At 43.3% G+C, this 18,855-nt stretch overlaps 2 protein-coding genes and 1 pseudogene across 9 annotated transcripts in view; all 3 read right to left on the reverse strand.

Annotated features, from left to right (window-relative positions):
• Window positions 1-18,855, reverse strand: part of LOC146461943 (short transient receptor potential channel 4-like) — a 99,743-nt gene that overhangs the window by 25,614 nt on the left and 55,274 nt on the right. The window lies entirely within an intron of this gene.
• The window catches only part of LOC146461945 (short transient receptor potential channel 4-like), a 43,430-nt gene that overhangs the window by 11,362 nt on the left and 13,213 nt on the right, over window positions 1-18,855 (reverse strand). The gene's annotated exons all lie outside the window — the stretch shown is intronic.
• Window positions 7,823-13,236, reverse strand: LOC146461946 (uncharacterized; annotated as a pseudogene).

The raw sequence follows: 18,855 nt of genomic DNA on the forward strand, positions 1-18,855 counted from the left end.
AGTCTGATTCTGTATTTCCTTTTGAAGATTTCATTAAGGTTGTTTTCCTTCACGACTGAAGAAGTTGGTTTGTCTCCAGCATTGGATCTGATTTTTGAGAGAGCCTCAGATTGAATTCCCTCACTCAACATGTTTTCTCTCTCATGTTTTGTCAAAAAGAGATCTTCTCAGAGCTTGAAAAGATCCTAGCCGTCTGTGTCAACAAGAATTTCTCCAGCAAACTTGATTTTCAATCTGGAAACCAACGCTCTTGAAACATTGTTCACCAGAAAATTGTTTGCATGGCCACTCACAAGCAAATCAAAAATCAACGCGACTGAATCTGGAACCAAGACTGTTCCCTCGTGAAGCTTTGGGACTGGAATCCTGAGTGTTTCACCTGGAGAAGCTTTTTTTGGGTTGAATGTGACTCTGTGAACAGTTCTGTCTGCCTTGTGGGCGTTTGATGTTTTTTTCTCAAAATTCGGATTGATTTTTTCACTGACTTCCATTTTAACCCTCTCACTCCCAAGAGTGCCATATGGCACAAGAAGTCATTACGTTCTCAATATTGGGTCAATTTGCATCAAATTTGGACACCAAACAGATCTTGGAGAGATCTGCGCAATGAAAGCATAAAATCTTACCCCACTCCTACATAAGACATGATTAACCACCCCTCCATTTTTTGCAACTTTTTCCTCTTACACTTTTAAAGACCAAGTCACCATTTCACAAGAAACTATGTGCTGAGATCTGCAAATTAAGCTATAGTTTAGGGGTATACCCAGTGTATACGAGAAGTGAGATGTATTTTAAGGTTTATATTTTCTCGTTTTAAACACTTTTCATTCTTTTATGTTACTTCCTTTGTCTTAGCTGGAATGATTTATACAATGCCCCAGATAAAACCTTTTAATTGGTGTATTATTGTTGGTGTAGGGGTTCACAGTTGCCGTTTTACAAAAATACAACATTTCCCATGGGAGTGAAAGGGTTAATATAATATTTTTAAAATGGCAGAATACATTCCTTTAGAAGATCTTGATCCTGATGAAGAAGATAAAAATGAAGATAAAGATGATGATGATGATGAAGATTCTGATCAAGAAATAAACAATCCCAGTGAAAGTACTCCAAAGACAACAATGAACAGAGATTATGGAAAAGAAGGAGCAAGACCAAAAACTGCAGAAACATCTTTCATTGAAGGTGAAACTCAAGGTCGAAAAACTTGGGGAAACTCGCAATCCCTCACAAAAGATGCATGGGATGATCTCAGTATATTATACCCAAATGCAGAAGATGATAAACTTGAAGCTTCGTTTTTCAAAGATAAGATAGAAGTCAGGATGAAAAAAAGTGGGAAAAAATTCTACCCATTAATGACCAAAGAGCAAACAACAGGAAAAGAAAGATTAAACCCACAATTGCCAAAAGAAATATTATCTGCTTTGGGAACTGATGCTGAATCTCTGATCGCTAAAGATAATTCTGAAATAAGAGAAAACCGGCAGAGACTGAGAGAAGCAGAAAAACAATTGAAACAAGCAGAAAAGAATGCTAAAGAACTCCAAAAAAATGCCCAAGAAATCAGAGATTATAGAAACAAACTCGAAAAAACGCAAGCAAAAATTGATGCATTGGAAGAAGAACATGGTTCGAGTCTTGAAAATCAAACAGAATTGCAAAGACTGAAGCAAATGAAAAAGAATTTGCAAAAAGATTTTGAAAATGCAAAAAAAGAAAATGTAGATTTGGAGAAACAAGTGAAATCGAAAGAAAAAGAACAAGCAAAGGTTGACAAACTCAAATCTGATCTTGCAAAAAAACAAAAAGAAAGAAACACTCTTGAAGAAAGACTCAACACGACAAAAACCATCGATGAACAGGCTGAGCTAAAGAAACAAATTGAAACTGACAAAGTAATCCTAGAAGATGAAAACACTTCTTCCCAACTGAGAGCAGAAGTTGAGGCAAGAGTTGCAGAAAATGAAGAGGAGCTTGCCAGGCTGGGAACACAAATTGAAGAAATAGAAAGAGAAAGGCCTCTTCGAGAGAAAATCAAAAACATTTTCAAGAAATATGGATTCACAGTTGCTGCTGTTTTTCTTGCAGTTGGCTCAACAATCGGTGTGATTGTGAATGCGCTCTCAAAAGGACTCAAATCTGTTGCCAAAGGAGTTGGAAATGCTTTGAAAGATCTTGGAAAAAAGCTTGGTCAACTTCTTCCTGGATTGATTGGTTCAATCGTCAGTTTCATCTTCAAAACTGCAGGACAAGTTGTTGGATTCCTTGGAAAAAACGCTTGGCTGTTGATTCTTGCTGTTGCAGTTTTCATGGTTGAAAAGATTTAAAAAAAAGTTAAAAATTGAGTTAAATCCATTGGATTTAACTCAGCGAAAAATACGATAAATGGCAAATGCTCCGAGTGATGCTGCAATGATGACTCCAGATTTAAAAGTTTCGTGGTTTGATTCCTCTTTTTCTTGGTTTTCACTCGCTTCCTGAAGTTTTTTTGTGACTGGTTGTGAATCCAAAGACGGTGGTTTTGTTTTTTTGTTTTCATTTTGTTTCTCTACTGGATTTGAAGGATGCGAAGTTGGTCTGTTGGTTTTTGAAGACCGTCCATCCATCATCGTGACTCCAACTTTTTTCAAGTCAACATTGACATCAGAGTTGACTCCGAGTTTCATGTTTCCAGTTGCTTTTTTAAGATTGTTGTTGTATCCAACTGTGCTTTGAGTGTTAAGAACAAGATTTGAAGGCATCAACCATGTTCCTGGCGAGATGGCAAGATCAAGCCTGACTTTTGTCTCATCAATCGGAAGCTGAAATCTTTGGATGCTTTTTGACAAGTCAGGCTGTCTGATTGCATCTTCCATGAGGATGAGAAATTCTCCTTGAGCCTCCTTTGCACCTCCAAATTCACCCAGGATTGATGATCTGACGTTGACTTGTGCTCCAAGAATGCAATAAACGAATGCTTCAATTGATTGATTGAGTCTTGCCATTCCTGCTTGAGAAAGTCCATTGAGAGGTCCGTTTGACATGAAAAGTTCGAATTGTTTGTCAGCTCCTTGATCGTTTCTGATGAAACCAATTCTGTTTCCTTTTGCGTCAGTTCCACCTTCATCGGAGAATCTTTGACTTGATGGGTTTTCAAGGGTTGTGGAGGATAAGTCCAATGCTTTTGTGCAAAGTCTCCTTCTCCTGGATAAAATATGTTAACATATCCAAGTCCAAAATTTTGACCAAAGGTGAATTTGAAATCTGCGTTTGGCGAGATTTGAAATTCTGCACAGATTCTCTTGTATGAAGGAATGTCGAATTTGTTTTCAGTTCATGAGCAGCTTTGAGCAGGAAAAAAATTCCAGCCAGGAGTCCTCTTAATATTGTACGCGATGTGTCATCGAAAGCCTGGAAATGTAACATGAAACAGCCACAGTGTATTGTAGTCACGCAGTTTCATCTTGCGCTTTTGCGAGACAAACTCCTGGCTTGCGACGCGCAGTGTTTTCCGGAGTGGTATTGTATGATATATTTTCCATGGTCAACTGCCGATTTTGCCATTGGTTTGCCTTCGTTTTCATAACATTTCCCAGCCCAGACTGTCACAAAGGAATGGAATTTTTTGTATTTATCGATAATTGGGGCGGGCAGCAATTTAATTTATTGAATAACAGCAGACCACTTCCTCTGCTCGAGGATTGACCTTTACACATGCATATTCGACTTGGTAAGTTGTATCTACCATAAAGCCGAGGAAAATAGTTATTGGGTCATTCGTTTTTATTTTCTTCACCTGAGAATGCGATGCTCAGATAAATCGACGCCAGCTTCGATAAAACAATGTACTTCTGAAATTGAGTTGTATTAGTGTAAATTGTCCCAGCTTTCTCTGTCTTTGAATTTGGCTAACAAATTTCCTCTCTCAACATTTGAAGCAAGTATCATCGGATTAAAATCTCGAAAAGCAACGTATACGTTTAGGAATTATAATGATATTTTGGAAGGATGTACCTCCTTAGACCATTGCCGAGAGTCGAAGTCTTGTTGAAACTTTGTTATTATGGCGGGAAACTGAACGAGGTTGGGAAACTCGTGCGTATTCGTCATGGATTCACGATCATATAAAAGCAAGGCAAGGCATTGGTGAGTAGTGAAATTTGTAAATAGCCTATATCAATTTTAAGATTCTGGTTTTTGAACTTATTGTATTGCATAGCTTGGCTCTTAGTCATCTCTTAGTCATTTATTTACTGCAGTGTTTTTATCTACCGCGCGCCACATTAATTCAACCATCACCGCGCGATATTAATCCTGTTTTGCTTTACTTGGGTAGTCAGTTTTTATTGAACTGTTGTTATCTGTCGAGCAGACTGCTTTACTTGGGTAGTCAGTTCTTCCCAGAACTGTTGTTATCTGTCGAGCAAACTGCTTTACTTGGGTAGTCAGTTCTTTATTAAGCTGTTGTTATCTGTCGAGCAGAACATTAACCGGCTAACCTCACGCTATGAACAGTAACTTAGGTTCTGCTTTCGCTTATCGAGCAGAATGCTCTGCTTCCACTAATTAATATCGCAATAACCAAATTCTGCTCTACTTGGGTAGTCAGCTTTCTTTTCAGTGAGCTGTTGTTATCTGTCGGGCAGGATATTGATCTAGCTTACTATAATATTCTGCTTTGTAATATTTTGCTTCTACGTTGCGCATAGCTGCTCTGTCGAGTACAAATGTAGTATACAGTAACACAGCTTTGTAGTCCCAATGCTTTATAACTCTTTATGAGGGGAATACCAACCTCGCACTCCAGTTTATCAAGTATTCCTTTTTTCTTCCATTTTAGGGACGTCCGAATGCAACGCGCGGAGGCGATTACTTGCTTTGTATCATCAATGTACAATTGGATCACTTTTCTTTCTTTTTTCTTTTGTGGAAAAAAGACTCCGAATTTTGTTTAATGCGATTAAAACGTTCACAAAAACAGTGTCTAGCGCGGCTTGTGCTACAGTAAATATTGTTACATTTTGTGCAGTAAATAAATGTCCCAACTCTGTTCCGCGATTCTACTGCTTTTGGCAGGAATTGCTTGCGTTTGTTCTTTGATTCGATGTTTTTTTAAAATGCTAAATCGCCCAGTTGCCTATTTTGAGTGGTTCATATTATATCTGTGCCCTGGAGTTACTATTCAAGCAAAAGAACCATGTCTTACAAAAAGCGCAAAAACCTTCGTTACTGGTTACCGTTCGCGTGGATAAAACGAAAGCATTCCTCGCGCGTTCGATCTGCACAAACCACGATGTCTGGGATTTTGTTTCTCTCTGCGTGACTGCTGGAACTCCGCACGTGGGAAAAAAAAACCATTCCGACCATGAATTATAACACGCAAAGGTGCGAAACGGTTTCTCTTGTTGCAGTTAATGATAAGCCTTTGGTGATTTCAACTCACCGTAAGCTCATTAGCATACATTTTTTTCTTCACCTAAGCTCATCATGTGACTGAATGTGGGATCACCTGGGAGGGCAGATTCGCTTTGAATTCCTCCCATTTCGAAGAGAATCCTTCTTGTTGTGAAATAAATGTGGAAAAGAAGAAAGGATTTGATTTGAGGTGGGAGTGAATTGACGAGATTTCTTGAAATGCCTGATGCTGTTGTTGCACACCAAAAGGCAAAGTTGAGTTGTTGCGGCCAATGATCCATGTTTGGTTGATTCAGCCATTTTCTTGATTCTTTTCCTGTTTTGTGAGAGATCTTTGTTTTTGTAAAAATTTCTCGGAATTTTGTTGTGAAGCTTTCGTTTTGTTTCACAAAAATTTTGATTGGTTGGTTGAGGATTTCCCCAAAAGATTCGGGGATTTTGTCTGAAAATGGAACAGCTGGAACTGGATTTGAAGGATTAGAGTTGAGAATAAGTTCGAGAGGAAAGCCGCCAAATCCAAGAGCTTTCTTCATTTCAACAGACCAATCTCTGGGATTGGGTGAAACAATTTGCCAATGTTGACCGGGAACAATAACCAAATTTATTTGAGCTGTTGCGTGTGTTTTATCGGTCATATCAACTTGTGCGACGAATTTGCTGAGGTCAGCGTTGGGAAATTTGGCTTTGAAGTTTCGCCATGCTTTTTCTTCTGCTTGTTCGGAAAGTCTTTTTGCTTCTTTTGGGTGGGAATCTATCCATTTTAACAAGTTTTCCATTTTTTATCTTTTGAAAAGAAAATGGTTGTTTTGACTGTTTTGACAAATTCAAATGATCACACGGTTTTTTTTGATGAACCAATCGAAAAATTTGAGTTCATCAGGTTGACCAGTTGCTCTTCTTATAATTCTTGGTACAATTTGAAAGAAAGAGGAGAAATCGCCATATATGATGACAAAAATGTGGCTTCTGTTAAAAGGATTTATCCCGGAAATTACTCTATTGACACACTCGGAAAAGAAATAAAGAATATACTTGAAAAAGAAGGTATAAGAGTAAAACTTGATCAAGCGAAGGGTCCAATTGTGATCGAAAATCCTCTTGGGAAAAAAATTAATTTCGATGCTGACCTGTCTCTTCTTCTTGGCCTGACTGACGCAAGTCAGAAAAAAAAATTTATGAAATCTTATCTATGGCACAAACTGAAAACTGGAGATACTGCCATCAATCGTTTGGCTTCATTCAACACCCTCTTTATCAACTGCGATATCTTGGATCAAATGGAAAATTTTTTCAATGAAAAATCTTCAACTGTTTTGGCATGTTTTGACATCAAAGGAAGTCCTTTCGAAAGAGTTGAATATTCATCAAAACATAACCCGTTTCGAAAAATAGCAGGTGGGAAAAAAATAATCGATTCTTTGCGAATCAAAGTGACGGAAGAAACTGGTGAGGTCATCGATTTTGATGGACTTCCGTTGAGATTTGAATTTGAAATTATTTGAGATCTTTTAATAAAACATGAGTGAACAAAATATTATTCCAAGTGCGCCTCAACTTTATCCTTCTCTCGAAGCGAACGAAGTTGGCGCGGAATTCAGATTGAAAAAGATTTGTGATTGTCAAAAACAGCTTGAGGATGAAATTTCGCATTACAAGCAAGTCAGCAAAAAATACAAGAGAGCAAAATCAGTCGCTTCGAAAATATCATCTGTTTCAGTATTTTTGACAACCTTGCTGGCATCAAGCAGTGTCGCAACTTCGTTGAGTGGAATCGGGATTGCTGTCGGTGTTCCTTTGAGTTTGACTCCATTAATTACGACGCTCGTCTCATCGGCTTCAATGGCCGGAAGTCAAAATTGCGAGAGAAAAGTGCGAAAACATGAGAAGACTATTTCTCTCGCTGAATCGTCGCATTTGTCAGTGAGTCGATTAATTTCAAAAGCTTTGAATGATGGATTTATTTCTGATGGTGAGTTTGACTCGATTTTGCGAGAGATTGAAAAATATTTTTCGATGAAAGAGCGCCTTCGAAATAAACAAAGAAAAGATTCGACAGTCAAAAGCGAACCGGCGAAGCCAGTTGATGTTGATGCCTTGAAAGAGGAAATTAAAAAAAATATCAAAAAAAAAACCCCGGATCGCTTCTCGACGTAACGAGTTAAGAGTTGAATTTCAAAAGCGAGCGGGTGGTTTTGAGTTGTTTATTTCAAGAGATAAAACAATTATGTAAATGATTTCATTTTCTCGGAAATGATGATGCAACAGGGGCTTTCCCGCTGAAAGGTTAAAACTTCCTGTTTTCAAAGTTGAGGAACAGGCTATTTTCGAAAATGACCTAACTGTCACATAACGTTTTCAGCCAATAAGAATCATACACACAAGTGATTCTTGTCAGACCGGACAAGAATCAGCGCCAGTAATGAGGAGAGACGACACGATGTAAGCGAACAACAAACACTTTACTAAGAACAACAAAGCCTTTTACAAGATGGCGGAGTAATTGAGCCAGCCCACGAGGAGACGCGCGTAATACGCATGCGCGGCTGACAATAACTGCTGGCGCAACTTCTTCTTCTTCTGTGTAAATAGAAAACTAACGTGAACACAATAAAAGAAACTTAACAAAAAGGGTTGTAACGGATCGTAACTGTTCACTGCAGCACATAGTTAAACGAACTATTTTTGAAACTGTAGCCTAAAACGCTAGTCGAGAATGTACTCCTGTAAGTATGCTGGAGGTCGACGGGCCCGCTGGGGTCTTGGTTGGGAGGGAACTGGGATAGGAATGGGATCAGTAGCAGAGGAGCTGGTGTCATCTTGCCGTTCGGTGTGGTGCGGGGCGGAGGCTGAAGGGTCTGGGCTAGGCGGGCGTAACAGGTCCGGTGGTGCAGAGGGCTGCTGGCACGGCTGGGGCTGTTCAGCAATCTCCTCACATTCGTCGTCGTCAAGAGGGACAACAGACTGGTATGATGGAGTTAGAAGGGTGTGTGGTACAGCGTAGCACTCGACTAGTTTCACCTTGTAAGATGTAGCCCTGAGTTGCGAGCCAGAGAACTTCTTAATGAAGCACCATTCCCCATCGATGCTAACAATGATATAGCGGTCACGGGCGCGTGACTTGTCTCGGTCAGACTTTATGTAAACGAGGTCTCCAACTTGCAAGGGTGGGACAGGAGCTTGTGGCCGGTAACCGCCTTTGGCTGCTTCGCTGAAAGGATGGTTGGCTTGACGGGCTTTCTGTTTCGCTAAAATGTGTTGTAAGTCATTGATAGGGATCTGCTCATTGGAGAACTGGTTCCGTTGCGTCCAAAGCTCCCGTGAGGACAGGCCTTGGCTGCGAAGTCGCCAGTTGAGTCGGGCAGTGGCAATGGCAAGACTGAGTTCAGTAACTGGACCTCCGCCGGGCTCCTGGCGTAAAAGCTCTTCTTCAAGCTCCAGCACGGCTCGTTCGGCAACGGGATTTTTGTTGGTGTTTTTAATGCGACCAACTTCAACGGAGATGCCAAGATGTTGTAAGGCGTTGAAGTTTTTCAGTGAGACAAATCCGGGTGCAGGGTCGACACGAATCACAGCTGGGGGACCATCGACGGGGTGTAGACCCACTACCAACTGGGCAAGGGCATCACGAAGAGTATCACTCTTCTCGTCGGGTACGAGGCACGATGCAGTGTAAGAGGTGGTACATTCTCTCAAAAGTAAGATGAATTGGCGACAGCGTCTAATGATATCAGCTGCAAATGACATGCCTACGACTTCAGGAGGATCTTCTGACGACTGGCTGGTAAGGGAGGTAGGGAACTTCTTGAGTGAGGCACAAGTGTGGCAGGAGTCTGATACTCGAGTGATAGCAGCACTCATATCCAGGGCAAAGAAGTGACGCTGTATGACCATTTGAAGTTGGTGCTTAGAGGGGTGGTCAAGCTTGAGGTGAATAGCAGTAAGTAGGCCATCAAGTGCGGAACGAGGTACGACGATCAACTCAATAGGGCGGGAGAGTGGTTGTTGACGATGAACAATGAGCCGGCCATCCTTGGAAATGGAACTGACATTAAGGTAGCGCTTAACGTCTCGGATGTTGGTCAGTTTCTTGGAAGGGCAGGTGCCCTGTTTCAAGTGAGCGCAGACACGCCGTAGATCGGGGCACTCGTTTTGAACACTGAACCATGCAGGTCTGTTAGTGAAGGGTAGGCTCTTGGTGTTACCAAGGACTTCTTGAGCGGAGATGCCACGTACAACTAAGACTCTGATTCGTGCACGAAAGAGCAAATTTGGCAGTTCGGTTCAGTACAGTCAGGAGCATTGGACTGGCAAAGTCAGAGGGTAAATTGGCGGCGCCAGCAAGGTGCTGGAGGCTAACTTGGTATCGGCTGACCGTGGTCAAGAAGGAGGTAACGCGTGGACTGGCAGAAAATTCACCTCGGCAAAGTTTCTGCAAGGCTTGAACGCAGGGCTGGCTATCTGTCAGAACGCAGGCACGGTTCGTGGATTGGATTATGAAGGGGCTAAAGTGCTTAACAGCAGCGGCTATAGACAGCGCTTCGACCTCGCATGGTAGCCATGTGACCTGATGCTTGCGTAGTTTAGAGCTGTAGAAGCCGGCAAGGAGAAGGCGGTCCTGGCGTGTAACGTACAAGGTGGCTCCGAGACCACGTCGGGTGACTGAGCCATCAGTAACAATCCAAAGCTGGTCAGAGGGACGAGGAAGGACGATGGACTTGTGTGTGTTAAGGGCATCCTGTGCTGCGGAGAATTTCTGACGAAGGTTGTCATCCCACTGAATGTGGTCATGAGATTGTAGATCGACCAAGGATGAGTATTGGTAAGTCGGTCCACAAGTTGTGCGCAGTGAGGGAGGACACGGCTAAGGACTTTGTATGCACCGATGAAGGATTGCATGCCTTTCACGGACTCAGGAGGGAGGCAGGTTGCGAGTGCAGCAATGCGGTGGGGGCTTGCAGATAAGGAGCCTTGAGACCAGATCCAACCCAATATGGTGGTTGTTTTGGGGCATATGACAGTCTTAGTAGCAGAAAGGCGGAGGTTACACCGGGCAAGGGCGTCAAGTATACGAGACCAGTTAGCGATAAGCTCCTGCGGGGTATCACCACCACAATAAAGGTCGTCGGCGAGTTTTGTAGCACATCCCTCTTGGAGGAAGTCACCAAGGACACGACACATTAATTCCTCTAATGCAGTCTCTGAACCGGGCATGCCCATGGCTGACCTGGTATATACCCTGATGCCGCGAAACGGAGTGGCCACGCCGCAGTATTTCATGGAGGCCTTTGATAGAGGTATCTGGTAAAAGGCACGGGTGAGGTCAGACTTGATTATGTACTTCCATGGGGCAATGGTGCGGAGAGTGGAGTCAACGTCGAGCATCAAGGAGGGTTGTGGTTTGCTGTAGCGCCCCACGTCTGTGAAGGCTGTAACCAGACGAAAACCGCCGGAGGGTTTTTTAACGAGGAATGAAGGGTTGAGGTATTCAACGGTAACTCCGATGTCCTCCGGACGACGGAAGACCTGGCATTGTTCCAACTCATCAAATTTCTGCTGCAGTTCAACCAGCTTGTCACGGGAATATTGGGGAACACGGCCTTTGCGTTGCGGAGGCTGCACTGGTCCCATATTAACAGAGGCTTGGACAGGACCGGCCATGCCGTTGTAACCAACAATTGCAGGATTAAAGACTGCGTCATGAGTCTGGAGCACTTCGCGGAACTTGTTGCGGAAGGTGTCGGGTAAGATGTTGTCAGGGTCAATGGCGACAGCATCTGAGAAGAACCCAGACTGAGGTGAGCAGCTTCCACCAGGGTGGGAAGGTGGTGGGTGTGGTCCGACAGGTGAAGTGGGAACCGCGGCTGTGGTGTGACGAGCTTGGCAGAGATGTTCGTGGCGACGGGCTGTCCTTGGCTCAGCAGTGTCGTTGACTAAACGAACTCTACTAGCGACTGCGTCCACAATTTGGGGCTGAGGCCAAAGTTGTGAACCTTTGGAGTATTTGTTGGATGGTGCATCAGTACGGGATTCTATGGCTAAAGTACAATCAGGATCCATGGTAGGTGGTAGGCTCAGCTCAGGATATTCCCCAGGGAGGACCACTGTTGTAGGTGAGGACGATAAGGCTGGGTGCGGCGGACGGCGTGAGCCTGGGAACTGGCACTTGACTCGGGATGGTAGGCCAGTATTTCGGAGCCTTGGATAAGAACCTGTCCCTTTGCTGGGCGAACAGATATGTCATTAGTGATCATAAATGGGGCTCCAGCTAAAACATCAAAATCTAAGTCTTCCACTACAAGGGCATCTAGGGTCAGGCACGTGCCAGCTCGAGAAAGAGTGAGGTGGGTCTCGCCAACAACAACGAGAGGCGTAACTCCATCTGCTTATAGGGCCTGCTGGGAAGATTTTACGATGGGAGCGTCGATGCTACGAGCGACGGAGGCCTTGATCATGCTGGTTTCGGCGCCAGTGTCCAAGGTGAGTTTAAGTGAGTGGTGACGGTAGAAGGCATTAAAATTGGGGGACTGCTTGGTGCTCACGCGGCGAGACACAACCCTGGCGGAGGAATGGGGAGAAGAAGCGAAGTCCTCCACATCAGGTGAACAGAAGAAATCAGAATCGGTGGGGTCATCTTCGTCATCGAGGCAACTTGCAAGGCGTGCTTTGGCGAGGAAAGCGCGGTCTTCAGCAGGTAGGTAAGTGCACTGACTGAGGAAGTGACGGTCATTACGTCCAGCCTGCTTACACAAGGGGCAAGACTTGACTTGTGGTTTAGTAGATGCCTTTTGGAAGCGGTTATAAGGACCCCTCAGAGGCGGCTGTCTGAACTTCGATGCTGTTGAACGCAATATTTAGCATCGGCGTTGCTGTTGATCTCTTCCAAGAGGGAATCCAATGCTTGAGAAATTTCAGGTTTGAGGGTCGCAAGAGACTTGGACCGGAGCTCGGTACCGTAGCGTTGCTTGACCAAATTGGGGAGCTCAGGGTGGACTAATCTCAACCATGTGAGGACTACAAGATTTTCGAGAGTAGGAGACATTTCCTCGTCGGCGCCGGGAACCTCGCCATGGTGTGAGATACTTCCATTTGCCAATAACAAATTGTCTTCGATACAGGACATTAGACGTTGATAAAGATCCTCAGGGCGCTCAGCAGGGGCAAGTGTGATGTTATTGAAGTCGAGAAAGCGAGCGCCGGTTGACTGGAAACCGAAGTGAAGGCGAATCGCTTGCCAGATGGAGTCCATGGAGGTTGAGTTCTTGACAATGGTGTTACGAGAAATTACGGGACAATAGTTCGAAATTTGTCCAAGCATTAATTCAAGATGGGTACACTTTTGTTGTGCAGTTCTACGAGAAGCTTGAGGTACGGATTCCGGGTCGTCCTGGAGGCCGCGACCAGGGCTGCCAGGGGATTTCTTCAACCATGTAACGCCATCAGCGAGAAAACCCGCGAAGTTGCGTTCGAGGGAAAGAATGTACTGAAGATTTTGTCTCCAGGCTTCAAACGACGTTATCGTTTCCTGTTTGGTTAAGGACCACTGCTTTGGTGCTCTTGGATTCATTTCGTGCTCTTGAATGAACGGAGAAAAGGCAGAATGTGTACTAAGCTGAGAGTCTTTGTGTATTGTTGATACAGCTATCGACTAAGCTGTTTCGCTAGTTCCTCGCTTGGAAATCGGTCGAAGATCCGTTATGAGCTGGCTGTCTCTAAGTACGAGACGAGGGTAAGTTCCAACGACTGCCACCACGCCAGTAATGAGGAGAGACGACACGATGTAAGCGAACAACAAACACTTTACTAAGAACAACAAAGCCTTTTACAAGATGGCGGAGTAATTGAGCCAGCCCACCAGGAGACGCGCGTAATACGTATGCGCGGCTGACAACAACTGCTGGCGCAGATGCTTCAAGACGTTTCAAAGCTTTTTCAATCTTGGGGAGAAATATCCGAGAAATCGAATCTGTAAAAATGCAACATCAAGCAAAATGTCATGAAGCAATCCATTCCAAAGAAAGAAGAAAGAAAAAGGAGGCTTTACCAAGTTCATGGACATGAAACATTTGGGGATGTCTCGAAGGCTTCATTGATGAAAACTCAAGCAACGTAGAAGAACTTTTGATAAAACTACCCGAAGCGACTGCACGAACTCTTTGAGGAATATTCAAGACTTTGTTGTGTAGTTCCAATCCTTTTTATGTCAAGCATGAAAATCATTCGTGAAATATGTGAAGAAGATGCAACCTTTTGGGAAACGGCGTTTCCCGACATCAAACAAGAATATTAATAAGATTAGTGATATTTGCAATTTGGGAAACGGCGTTTCCCAACAAGCATATTAATTATGTTAGTGATATTTGCATTTTGGGAAACGGCGTTTCCCAAAAAGCGTATTAATTATGTTAGTGAAATTTGCATTTTGGGAAACGGCGTTTCCCAACACATATTTTTGGATTTGTAATGACCGAGCGTAGCAATGACAAAGAAACAGCAGCCATAAATGTCCGCCGTTGTCAATAAAACATTGTTATACCATTTTTTTTTTATTAATAAAGTGGGAAAGTCCCAAACGATTAGATCATCGACTTACTGTTAAAAAATTTTCGCATGCAAATCTGAACAAACTGTCAATCTTAAGTCGCTTCGTGTGACAAACATTGTTGCTTGATTGGTTGAAAAAACAAAGACCTGTCAAAAAAATTTAACAAATATTTATTTAAAAATGTATTTCTTTTGGTTGTTAATTTGGTTGTATTGTTTCTATTCCCATTAGGGGTTTCATGCACCTTTATAAACCACTCCTTGCGCATATCACACCACTTGACACCGACCAGTTTTTCTCGAAGTTGTTTTAAGTTTTTGTTTACGGGCTAGTTTTTCGTTTGTTATGCCCGGTGGTGAAGAACCTTTCGACCAAACAGTTTCTCGCGCTGATTTAACCGAGTTTCGTGGGTTTCTTCTGGACCAACTTAAAAGCCATACCGAGCAACTTTCGGCGAAATTTGAAAAAGCTTCAAACGAAGCCGAAAGTGCACTGCTAGTCTCCAAGCAGCTCAAAGCCGAAAGCGAACTCAAGTTTGCCCATCCCGGCAACGAGAGGAATTATAAGTTCAATTTCGAGATATTCGAGCTGCTTGAGACCGCGGCCATTGCAGTCCAATACAAGGATACGCCGAAGGCATCGCAGATTATAAGCCAGGCCATTAGCTCGCTAAAGGAGAGGAACAGGAAAATCAGGATCGCCGATTCTTCCGAAGGAGGTTGGCTAACGGTTAAGCATTACGAGAGCAACGCCGTCGCCCTCGATTTGGAAGACGATAAAAAGATTCGTGCAGCGGAGAGGGAGGCTCTGAGAGATAAGAATAGTACTCGTGTTAGACGCAATGCTGAACGCCTGCAAGGCCGATATCAGCCGTATTCTCAGCCCTTCGGTGTCCGCGGGCAGTTCCAGCGCCCGCAGTTCTCAGTTTCACCGTCCTTCAGATCGCAGCAACAACCTCCAGATTTCTACAATCGGTCACGAGGAGCCTGTCGTTTCTGCGGTGGCTCAGGTCATTGGTGGAGAGAGTGCCCTGTCAGGCTCGCCCGTCAGTCTTTCTCCGTTGGAAGCATGTCAGGACAAGCGACTGCACCGAGCTCAAGTTCATCAACAGCCCGTTAACTCCTTAGCTCAGTTCTTGGATGGTTTGTCCTCCGGTGTGCTTAATGTTTTGAGTAAGAATCCTCCACAGCCAGTCGTCCATCCTTCTTGTCATGTTGCCGGTGATGTGAATCAGGAGTTCAAGGAACTGTTGCTTTCGCAAGATAAGTTTATAGACTATCCTTCGTTAGATTTTTATAGTCAAAATTTGTTTGATTACGAGCAAGGTGTTGCCCCTGCGATTGTTAAGGGTCGTCTCAAAGCACATTTTCAATTCTGGGTGGACATTGGGGCTCCTTCTTGGGTCTTGGACACCATTTGTTCAGGGTATGTTATCCCTTTTGATTCACTCCCGTCTAGTGTTTGCTTATCTAATAATAGATTGGCTTTACTTCATTTTGATTTTGTCTCGTCAGCTATTTCTGATCTGCTTAAATTAGGATTGGTCTCTGAAGTTTATGCACCGCCTACTGTTATTAATCCACTTTCTGTGTGTGTTAATTCGGAAGGGAAGCCCAGACTCATCCTTGATCTGCGACATGTTAATAGGCATATTCCCAAGGCTAAATTCAGAATGGAGGACTGGAGAGTTTTTCTTCAGTATGTCGTGCGCGGGGGATATATGTTTAAGTTTGATTTAAAGTCTGGTTACCACCACATTGATATCTGTCATCCCCATCAACAGTTTTTGGGTTTTCAGTGGCCCTTGGGAGGTAACGTTTATCGTTACTTTTGTTTTACTGTTTTACCCTTCGGGCTTTCATCCGCGCCTTATCTTTACACTAAATTGTTTCGTCCGCTGGTACGTCATTGGAGGGCCTCGGGTATTCACTTCGTGCTTTATTTAGACGACGAGGCTGGTTGCGAGAAGGAGTTTTTGACTGCCAAGCGTTGCGCCGATACGGTTCGTTCTGACTTAGGCAAAGCGGGTCTGGTAGCTAATCATGAGAAATCTATTTGGGTTCCTGTTCATTGTTTGGAGTGGTTGGGTATTTCTTGGGATCTTGATGGTGCTTTTTTTGTCCATTCCCCAACCTCGTATCGACCGCCTGTTAGCTGCCTTAAGTGCATTTAAGGGTAAATTACCCTACGTCACTCCTCGTTTTGTTGCCTCCATTGTCGGCAAAATTATTTCGCTTTCACCTTGTGTGGGTAACGTGTCTCTTATTATGTCTAGATTTTTGCAGAGTGCAGTTTCGCTTCGCGGTGCGTGGAATACCCCCCTTGATTTGAGCCGTTTTCAGCATTATTTACAATGCGTTGACGAAATTGCTTTTTGGCTGGTTAACTGTCCTAAGTTAAATTGTAAGAAGTTATTTGAGTATACTCAGCCCGTTTGTATTATTGGTACTGATGCCAGCGATTTTGCCTGTGGGGGACATGCCCTGTTTGTCGACAAGGAGGAGTTTGATTTGTTTTACAATGCTTTTTCCTCCATGGAATCGTCTCTTGACAGTAATGGAAGGGAGTTACTCGCCATTCTTTACGCGCTTAGGTCATTCAAGCCGCTTATCCAGGGTAAAGTTGTCAAATTGTATACTGACAGTAGAAATGCTTCTATTATAGCTACCAAAGGTAGTACGTCCCTTAGGCTTCAGCGTCAGGCTTTGGATATTTTCCAGTTTTGTGCTGTTAACAATGTTACGATCGATTTCTTATGGGTTCCCAGGACGCTTAACGTATATGCTGACTCCATGAGTAGGGTTATTGATTCTGATGATTGGAGTGTTTCTAAAGTCTTTTTTGGGCATCTTTCTGCTCTTTTCGGTCCATTTACAGTTGATAGGTTTGCTACCCCAGTTTCGGCTAAGTGCGCCAGGTTCTAGTCTAAATTTTGGTACCCAGGCACTGAAGGTGTCGATGCTTCAGTGTTAGTTGGGCGGGTGACAATAATTGGATAGTCCCACCTGTGTATCTTATTAGTCGCGCTATCTTTCATTTAGAGGTTTGCAAGGCCCGTGGTGTTATGATTATCCCTTGCTGGCCTTCTGCAGTTTTTTGGCCAATAGTTTTTCCCATGGGTGGTTTAAGGGCATCCGTTATTCAAGTCCTTGAGTTTCCCGACCCTTCTTTTGTTTTTGCTCCCGCTCGTGAGGGCCACAACACAATTTTTTGCCCACTGAGGTTTAAATCTGCGGTTTTGGCTCTTCGTCTCGATGGGTCTGCTTGTTCTTTTTGATTTAGTTTTTTGCCTGTGAGCTTCATAGCGGTTTTTCAGTTTTTTGTACGCTTCATAGCGTCAGTTATATTTCTTTTGGGCGCTTTTCATAGCGTTGCACTTTTGGTTTCTTACGCCTCATGGCGTTATATGTAATTGCCGTAGTTTGCTCCATTGCAAGAAATTCTGCACGCTTCATAGCGTCATGTTTATACATTGTTGTCATATTTTGTTTTGTCTGTTTGCTGCGCTTCTTAGCGCCTACTCGTGCGTTATGCTTCATAGCCTTTTGGCTTGTTTATGGACATTCCGCCTTATGGTGGTATTTTCTTTCCTTGTTGTTTTTGCCACGGGTACTGTTTTCTGATTATTATTTTGTTTTCTATTTTATGCCGTTTGATTTTTTCTCCTTTTGTTTTTCTTTACAAGTTTCCATTACTGATGGTGCGGCTGGTATTCAAGCTTTGAAGCCCTTGTCTGTGTTGGTTCCTGTTTTTCTCGCGGCGAGCAGGGCACCTTCGACTGTGAAAGGATATCACACGCCAAGTTTCCTGAAGTGGAATATTTTCCTGCTTCGGATAATCATTTTGCGCTTTATCTCATTAGTTTACTCCAGTCCGGTTATTCGTTTTCTACCATTGTTTCTACTTTTTACTGCATTAATTTTTTCCATAGTTCGTGTGCTGTTCGCAACCCTTGCAATAGTGGTTTTGTTTAAGCTATTTTGGAAGGCTGTAAGCGTCTCGCTGCTAACTCTGTCTCTTCCAAGAAGAGACTTCCTATTTGTCCTGAGCATTTGCATGCTCTCGTTTTGAAGTTTGCGGGTGTAGATGCTAGTTTGCTTGATATCCGCGACGTTTGTATTTGCCTTGTTGCCTTTGCTGGTTTTTTCTGTTTTAATGAGCTTGCTAATATTAAATGGTGTGATGTTGTTTTCAGTGATACTTATTTTTCCCTTTTCATCCCAAGGGGCAAGTCTGATCAATATGGGTCTGGTGCTACTAGAGTAATTACTAGGACTGGTAATCCTACTTGCCCATTTGGAATGTTGTCTCGTTATGCCAAGCTTAGTGGTGACAGTTTAAATTCTACTCAATTTGTTTTTCGTTCCCTGTACAAAAGCAAGGATGGGCGTTATGCCCTTCGAGATGGTTCAAATCTCTCGTATTCTAGGGCTAGGGAGTTATTTATTAATAAGTTTAAAGCTATAGGTTTAGATATGAGGCTTTATGGCCTCCATTCCCTTAGGATTGGGGGTGCGATTGCCGCTGCCAATAATGATTTACCGGATCGTGTTATTAAGAAGCATGGTCGTTGGAAGTCTGAGAATGCTAAGGATATTTACTGTAGGGAAGATATCCAACATCAACTCTTAGGCCTAGGGCAAACGTCGAATCTAAGTCGCGTCGAATTTATTAAAAATAGGTTCGACAAAGAGTCGACTTAATTCCAGTGTGGTAGCAAACGTCGAACCTGCGTAGACCCTAATTCTCAAGTTGCACTTCGTGAAACACGGGAATAAGCACGTGTCCCCGTGCTATTAGGGACCTTACGAAAACACCACGGCGACGGCGACGACAACGCCACAACACAAAAAGCTTAATGAGCAAAAACAATCGCTCAGCACGTGCGTTTTAAATTTTGGTACATTTCT

This window comes from Pavona decussata, unplaced genomic scaffold (genome assembly GCF_977016875.1).
Source record: "Pavona decussata unplaced genomic scaffold, jaPavDecu1.1 SCAFFOLD_193, whole genome shotgun sequence".
NCBI classification, from domain to species: Eukaryota; Metazoa; Cnidaria; class Anthozoa; order Scleractinia; family Agariciidae; genus Pavona; species Pavona decussata.